The following is an 8,439-nucleotide window of genomic DNA, read 5'->3' as shown; positions in this document are numbered from 1 at the left end:
CTTTAGCTTAGAGTTACAGAAGAGGGTTTGAGTTCATCCCATATGGGAACTGATCCCACATGTTGCTGGCTGAGAGAAGAAAAGGTATCGAAAGAGAGAAAGGTGGTCTGTTAAACATTAAAAGCTTCCCTAAACAGGGCTGCCTTCAGATGTCTTCTAGAAGTCTGGTAGTTGTTCTTCTCTTTGACATTTTGTGGGAGGGCGTTCCACAGGGTGGGTGCCACTACCAATAAGGCCCTCTGCCTGTAACTTGGCTTCTCGCAGTGAGGGAACCACTCAGAGGCGTCAGGTTGCCTCCCCAAGACTGAGGGGATGGGGCATGCGCATGCAACATCATGCTGTCTGAAGAAGGTCAAGCGCTCTGGAGGAGCCAGCCGCTGAAGCTGTGATGCGCAATGAATTACGCGCATAGCATCATGGTGCACAGTGCACTCCGGGCCCCTTCAACGTCGAGGAGAAAAGCAGGTTTTCGTTCTGGGAAAATCAAGATGTCACCCAGACTGTGGACATGTCTTGTAGTTGTCATAGCCCAAAAAAATGAGGAATGAAAAAGTACATGATTTTTGAGATGGCCTGGGTATGTCCTAAATTTCATCAAAAAACTGGACCACTTATTGGATTATATTGCCACCTGCTGGTATATTAGGTAGAAAGATGTATGAATGGAAGGATGAGTGGTGCTTTAGAACAGGTGTCAGCAAACTTACCGCGCCTTGGGCCGGTGTCTCCAGCACTGATCACATGGCGGGCCGGAGGTCGGGGGAGCGCATGCTCATACACGTGCACACATGCTATTTCCAGCGCACATTTGGGTCAGAAGAGCACTGGAAATAGCTTGTGTGCATGTTCACAGGCCTCCTCCAATCCGGATGTGCACAAGAACTAACGCTTGCGCATGCGCAAATGACACTTGTGCACAAGCTATTTCTGGTGCTCCACCAACCTGGAAGTGGGCAGCCGCGCAGCGCAGCGCTGGTAAGAGAGGGCGGCGGCGGCAGGCAGCGGGGGTCACCACGGGCCGGATAAACAAGTCCCTCGGGCCTTATCTGGCCTGTGGGCCTTAGTTTGGGGATCCCTGCTTTAGAACAGGGGTCAACAACCTTTTTCAGCCGTGGGCCAGTCCACCGTCCCTCAGACCATGTGGTGGGACAGACTATATTTGGGTGGGGGATGAACGAATTCCTATGCCCCACAAATAACCCAGAGATGCGTTTTAAATAAAAGGACACATTCTACTCATGTAAAAACACACTGATTCCTGGACAGTCCACAGGCCGGATTTAGAAGGTGATTGGACTGGATCCGGCCCCCGGGCCTTGGTTTGCCTAGTCATGCTCTAGGACAGGGGTCAGCAACCTTTCTCAGTCATGGGCCGGCCCGCCGGCCCTCAGACCATGTGGTGGGCCAGACTGTTTCCTTCCTGTACCCCCCTATCCTACTGGTAGAAAGGTAGCTATTTTGTTTGTAAACAAACATATTTATAATTTTTATAACCTCATCAAACCTAAATCCAGCCCTGTTTGTGTGTGTGTGATAAAGATATAAAACCAGTTCTTTGGTCCTGGAACTGCATTCCTTCACTGCATCTCCAGTCCATCTCCCTGCTGATTCAGCCCTCAGGTATCCAGGCTATCAGCCATTGCTAAGCAACAGCCTTAGGCCAATCAGGTTTGATCCGAGCATCTTCCGCTTTGTTTACTGCATCCTGCTGCTCAGCATCCCTTAGTGCAAATTTGGGTTTTGCAGCAGAGAGGAAAATATATCTTTTGAGCAGGAACAGGGCAGCAGGGAGACGAGGAATTCAACTTGGTTCAAGTGTTAATGTGAACTCAGGTGTTCATGTGAACCTGCCCGATTCAGCCTCGGTGGACCAAAACACAGCTATCTTTCAAAATCCACTCTTCTCTGAATTTTGCATTGCTATTCTCCAACTGATTCAAGTGTACAGTGGAACCTCGGGTTGCGAACGTAATCCATGCGGGAGGCACCCGCAGTGTTCACAACCTGCAGCACCGCACCTGCGCCCGTGCGTGATGCGATTCAGCACTTCTGCGCATGTGCAAGCGCCAAAACCCGGAAGTAACCCTTTCCAGTACTTCCGGGCTCAGCACAGTAACCCGTAACCCGAAAATGCGCAACCCACAGCGTTTGCAATCCGAGGTATGACTGTACCAAGATGCATTTGTTAGCTGGGAAGTGTGCATATGTTAGTGAAAGCGACATATGTAAGTATACCTTGTTAGGGTAAATTGCGTATGGAAATACATGTGTCGGGGGAAGTTGATGAATTTTGATGGGGGCCTTAAAAATAATAATAATCGCAAACTGATGCAGAAATGCAGAGATCTGAACTGAAAGACTGGAAAACCGGAAAACTAAGAGGGACCTAAATTGACAGGTGTGTTCATCCTTGTGGCTGAGCGACAAATACCAATATCCAAAGTTCTTGCAGGGGCATTGCAAAACTCTAGCATAGGAGCATCGGAAGCTGACTTGAGGTCCATGTGCCTTAGTACTGCCCATGCTGACTGCCAGTGATGTTTCCAGGGTTTCAAGCAGGAATTCTCACAACCCTCCCTGAAGATGCTGAGGATCAAATCTCGGACCTTCTGTGTTCTTAGCTGAGCTCTGGTCCTTTCCCAGAAGCCCTTCCTCTGTTGGCTCTCAGGTGTTGGGATGTGGGCACTGCGAACTGGTTTCCTCTTTGCTTTTCTTTGCCTTTGCAATTCCCTGTTCTAATTCTAACAATATATTTTAATCCTCTTCGTATTCGGCGGGAAGAGATGCATAGTCCATGGACAGCCATATTGAAATGGATCTCTAGGGTTTGGCCAAACACTCTCCACTTTTAGTGATTTGGGCGAAGTGGGGCTTTCTCCTGAAAAAATATTCGGACTGTGTAACGATTGAGCATTGGGGTTTCTTTTTCCACATTGGTTTTCAGGGGGAAAGTCTGCAGGGCTGTTTCCATGGTTGGAATTCTAAGCTCGGAGACCTTGACTCCAGGAGGAATGCTTGGCTCCTCCTTTCCCTTCCGCATGTTCCATTGTTCGCTGGCTAAGCAAATGTCGTCGTTCACAGTCCCTATAAATACAACAGCCTTTTTCCCAGCTGGAGAACCAAAATGTCCCTTTCTTCTCCTGCCCAGTTTGGACATAATAAGGTCCTGGCTGTGTAACGATATATCTTAAATGACAGCAGCTACCTTGTTCGACACCACAGTTAAATCATGGTGCTCACTCCCACATGATGGGTGTCTTTAAGAGAGAGTGAGACAAATTCATAGAGGAGGAGAGAGCTAGCAGGGTTTTAAATCTTGCATTTGAAAATGCTTTGAAAATGCTTGTTGGTTCTGACACATCTTTGTCTGCCCCCCCCCCGAACCAGGTCTCTTGCTCTGCTTTGGTAAATGCCGCATTTTTCGCTCCATAAGACGCACTAGACCAGGGGTCTGCAACCCGCGGCTCCGGAGCCGCATGTGGCTCTTTTACACCTTTGCTGCAGCTCCGGGGCAGATACTGACGAGGGGAGGCGGCGCATTGTGCGCCCCGACACTCCCCACTGTGGCGGGCGCTGTACTGGCTGTGACGTCGCATGGGGTGGTGCGTGCATTAGTCACGCACCGTCCCGACGTCACCTTCCTGCCCGCTGTCAGATCGGACATTAAGGTAAGAAACAATATATGCAGTGTTATATTTGTTTTAAAAGTCGCAATGGTTTTGCGGCTCCCAGTTTTTTTTTCTTCGGAAACGGGTCCAAGTGGCTGTTTTTGTCTTAAAGGTTGCAGACCCCTGCACTAGACCATAAGACGCACCTAGTTTTTGGAAGAGGAAAACAAGAAAAAAAATATTCTGAATCCCAGAAGCCAGGACAGCAAGCGGGATAGCCGTGTGCAGCCTCTCCCAGACAAGGGGAGCCTTCATCCCCTGCCAGGGAGAGGCTGCATGTGGCTAAGCCAGAAGCCAGCACAGCCAGCAGTATCACAGGGGAATCAGCTGCGCGTGGCTACTGCTCCCCCAAGAGCCGCGCTCCCTTTAAAGAGCCGCGTGGAGTGTGTGTGCAGCTCTTGGGGGCTCTTTAAAGGGAGCGCTGAGCAGAGCCTTCCCCCTCATTCGCTCCATAAGACGCACATACATTTCCCCTTCCTTTTTAGGAGGGGGAAGTGCGTCTTATAGAGCAAAAAATATGGTAATCTTACATTGTCTGTTGCATTTTATTTGCTTTTTAAGGAAAGCGTTGATTGCTCTTCAAGTGCAAATGGAAGCTGCAATGGGCAACTCACACGAGCTGGAAAAGCGGGGTGTGTTTTTAAATATCAACGCAGAATTTACATTTAAATCCCAACCCCACTAAAGTAAACCCCACCCTAAAGAATTTGTCCCCCTCAAATACATGTGTGTGCTTTCCAATGCAGACATCACAACGCTCATCTCTCAGTCCCACCACCTTCCCAGGGATGTTTGGCGATGCAGGAAAGGGCCTTCGTGGTGGTGGCTGCTTCCAGACAACTTTGGGACTCCATTCCTAGTGAGGATGGACTGGCTCCCTTCTTGCTGTTATCCTACCAGCAGGTGAAGACAATTTTATTCCGCCAGACCTTTGGGAGCTGACTGTGATTTCTTTAAAGAAAGGGCTTTTAATAGCTCTTTGCTGATTTTACTAATAGACTTTTAAAATATTTAAAGTTCTATTGCAGTCTCTTTTTTAATCGATGATTATCTTGTGTGTGTGTGTGTATATATGTGTGTGTGTGTGTATGTGTGTGTGCGTTTCTGTGTGTGTGTGTGTGTGTGTGTGTGTGTATAAGCTTTCTGTATTTTATCTGTCTTCTTTTAATTTGAATAATCCGCCTTGAGTCCTGGTCTGGCAAGTTATACACAGATATAATAACACCACCACTCAGGAAAACAAACCCTTTGCCCAAATGTTCAGAAAGAAATGCCAACAGTTTTATTTACATCCATTGTGTACAAAAGTTGAGGACAGCCTCTTGCCACAACCGGAACTGCTTCAAAGAGTCCTTTCCCTTCCCCCACTGCTCTTGGATCAATGTTTCCAGGTGATGGATGGCTCTCCTCATAGCAATCCCCAGAGACGCTATTCTCACTCTGCCCCTCCTAATTTAATCAATAGCCTAAATACCTCATCCGGATGTCAGGGAGCCAAGGGCCCCAGCGGAGTTTTGCAATCAATACAGGATAGAGATTTACAGCAAGAAGTTAGAAACCTCCTGAAATTCCTCTCTTCGTCTTTCTGCTTGCCAAAAGAGACCCCCTTCCTTTTGTCCTCCCAGCCTTGCTTTGCTTGCTTAGCCTTCTTTCTGCTTTCCTGTTTTCTTGAGGGGCACCCAGGGTTTCTGCCGTTTCATAGAATCACAGAACTGCAGAGATGGAAGGTATACCCAAAGGTCGTTTAGTCCAACCCCCTGAAATCCAGAATTTGCAGCGAAAGCATCCCCGACAGATGGCCATCTAACCTCTCTTTAAAAACCTTTGGTGAAGGAGAGTCCACTGCCGTCCAGCTCTTACCACCATAAAGTTCTTCCTAAGAGTTAGTCGGAGTTTCCTTCCTTGTGATTTGAATCCCCTGGCTCCGCGCCCCTCCCCTGCAGAGCAGCAGAAAACAAACTTTCTCCCTCTTCCACATGACAGCTTTTCAGATACTGGAAGATGGCTCTTACAGGGAGAAATGTAAAGTATTGCACTTGGGCAAAAAAAATGAGAGGCACAAATACAAGATGGGTGACACCTGGCTTGAGAGCAGTACATGTGAAAAGGATCTAGGAGTCTTGGTTGACCACAAACTTGACATGAGCCAACAGTGTGACGCGGCAGCTAAAAAAGCCAATGCAATTCTGGGCTGCATCAATAGGAGTATAGCATCTAGATCAAGGGAAGTAATAGTGCCACTGTATTCTGCTCTGGTCAGACCTCACCTGGAGTACTGTGTCCAGTTCTGGGCACCACAGTTCAAGAAGGACACTGACAAACTGGAACGTGTCCAGAGGAGGGCAACCAAAATGGTCAAAGGCCTGGAAACGATGCCTTATGAGGAACGGCTAAGGGAGCTGGGCATGTTTAGCCTGGAGAAGAGGAGGTTAAGGGGTGATATGATAGCCATGTTCAAATATAGAAAAGGATGTCACATAGAGGAGGGAGAAAGGTTGTTTTCTGCTGCTCCAGAGAAGCGGACACGGAGCAATGGATCCAAACTACAAGAAAGAAGATTCCACCTAAACATTAGGAAGAACTTCCTGACAGTAAGAGCTGTTTGACAGTGGAATTTGCTGCCAAGGAGTGTGGTGGAGTCTCCTTCTTTGGAGGTCTTTAAGCAGAGGCTTGACAACCATATGTCAGGAGTGCTCTGATGGTGTTTCCTGCTTGGCAGGGGGTTGGACTCGATGGCCCTTGTGGTCTCTTCCAACTCTAGGATTCTATGATTCTTCTATGATTCTAATGTCACCTCTCCATCTTCTCCCTTCCAGGCTAAAGCAACCTAAGCTGGGGTCCCCTCACACTGCTTAGGTTTAACATGTATTCAATATCGAGGTGCGAACAAGTAGCATGAGGCAAACATGGTTTCTGCATATGGTATGGGAGTGATGCTGGCAGACAAAGAAGCCCTATTTGCCTCCTGGATCAAGCAAGGTGGCCCTGGCTTTGGCAGATGAAGCAATGTGTGGTGCTCAGAAGCTTGCAAATCCCTACCTCGCCTTAAGTTTGTAAAATCTGTTTTGTATTTTGGAATCCTCCTTGTCATTTGGAGGTACTCTGCTTCAGTCTCCATCAAGGGACGATGGGAAAGTGCACTCTGCGCATGCATGCAGACACACTCGTTCCTTGCCATTACTTCACATGAGCCAGAGCACTGCAAAGTATGTTGCCATCCCCAAGCAACTTGCAATGAACACCCCAGAACAGAAAAGCAGCCACAGTCAGTTTTGCTGGCCTGTAACTGTTCATCTCAGCTGAGCAAAATTGGCAAAAAAAAGGGACCTGTGTGAACAGGACTGGCTCAACAGCAAAAGCACCCAAGGTGTGCAGACGTCTGGGGGTGGACTTACGCAGCCCGCAGTCCAACAGGTTGCGTGCTTCAGAATCCCTAGCCACATTTCAGAAGATGACAGGGTGCCACTCTTGGAGACTGTATGACGGCTGCACACCCTCCAAATGTTGCATCCTGACACCCTCTGGTTTGCTGGTGGACAGACATTGGAAACCTCATGGAGGACGGGAAAAGGGGAGACAGTGCAGGGACAGTTTGGAGCGGGAAATGGTAAGCAGTGAAAGGGTTAAACACAGAACACACAAGCACACACACACACACAAAGCCTCACCATTTCTTGGCTCTAAGTCATCCCTTCCCAGAGCTGATTTTCTACAATCAAAACAGTGTGTCACAATTTACAACAACAACAACAACAACATGCATTTGTGGGCAATTTAACCCCGTCTTGAAGACAATTTCTAAAGGAAATAACCAGGCCAAATCCATTCCAGCTGCCCCGTGCCCCCCTTAAAATCTTTAAACCAAACAGCTCTCTTAACTGGGAAGGGAACTGCAACTGGAGAGAGGATATCAATCTGAATTTACAAGGGATTTTTAGCTTGGAGGATTTGCTTAAGCATGTCTTCCTCCACACCCCAAAATTCTTATCTGTCTTTAATACCAGCTCTGCTGGTTTTATCTTCTGAAGTTGGAGGGCCCCTATAAACCAACTTCTCTCTCTATTTTTGCTCCCATCGTTTTTGTCCTTTCTCCAGGAGGTGACCTGATCTCTCTCTTGAAGGCGTCCCATCCAAATCAGGTGGTCTTAATTGTATTTTTAGTCATCATAAAGTTTGATGCCTCACCCTTGAACCAGAGCAGTTTCACATCACTATCCCAAGAAGCAGGGCATCAAACTGTACACCTCAAGAATTCCCAGCTTGACTGTGACCTTGCAAGAATTTCTGGACTTATACGGCAATTAGGAAGTTTCCTCTCATCCGCTCAGATTTCAAGGAGGGCAGGAAGGTACAAGGGAACTTTGCCTGTATCTGACAACGACGAATCTCTGGCAAAATATTTTTTAGAAAATTATTATTTAAAAACAAAGGTCTGTGCATTCAAAACCACAGCCACCTCCAGTTAAACGACCAGTATAAAGTAAGCAGCACATGAGCAGCACACAAAACACTAAAAAAACCATTCTACATTCTAAATCTTATATTAATAATCCAAAAATTGAGAGAGCTATGTACAAGATCACCAACACTTCGTTTGATCAAACTTATCCTCATTGATCTCTACAGGAGCCTGGCTAAAGGAACATTTAAAGACTGCATCTTCCTTTTGGACACAATTTGAATATGTTTTCTGTTTGTGGCTTCTGTAGTAGATCTTGTACATAGCTCTCTCAATTTTTGGATTATTAATATAAGATTTAGAACATAGAAT

The sequence above is a fragment of the Podarcis raffonei genome, chromosome 3, assembly GCF_027172205.1.
Source record: "Podarcis raffonei isolate rPodRaf1 chromosome 3, rPodRaf1.pri, whole genome shotgun sequence".
NCBI classification, from domain to species: Eukaryota; Metazoa; Chordata; class Lepidosauria; order Squamata; family Lacertidae; genus Podarcis; species Podarcis raffonei.
The sequence above is the reverse complement of the archived record's forward strand: the minus strand, read 5'-3'. Positions refer to the sequence as shown.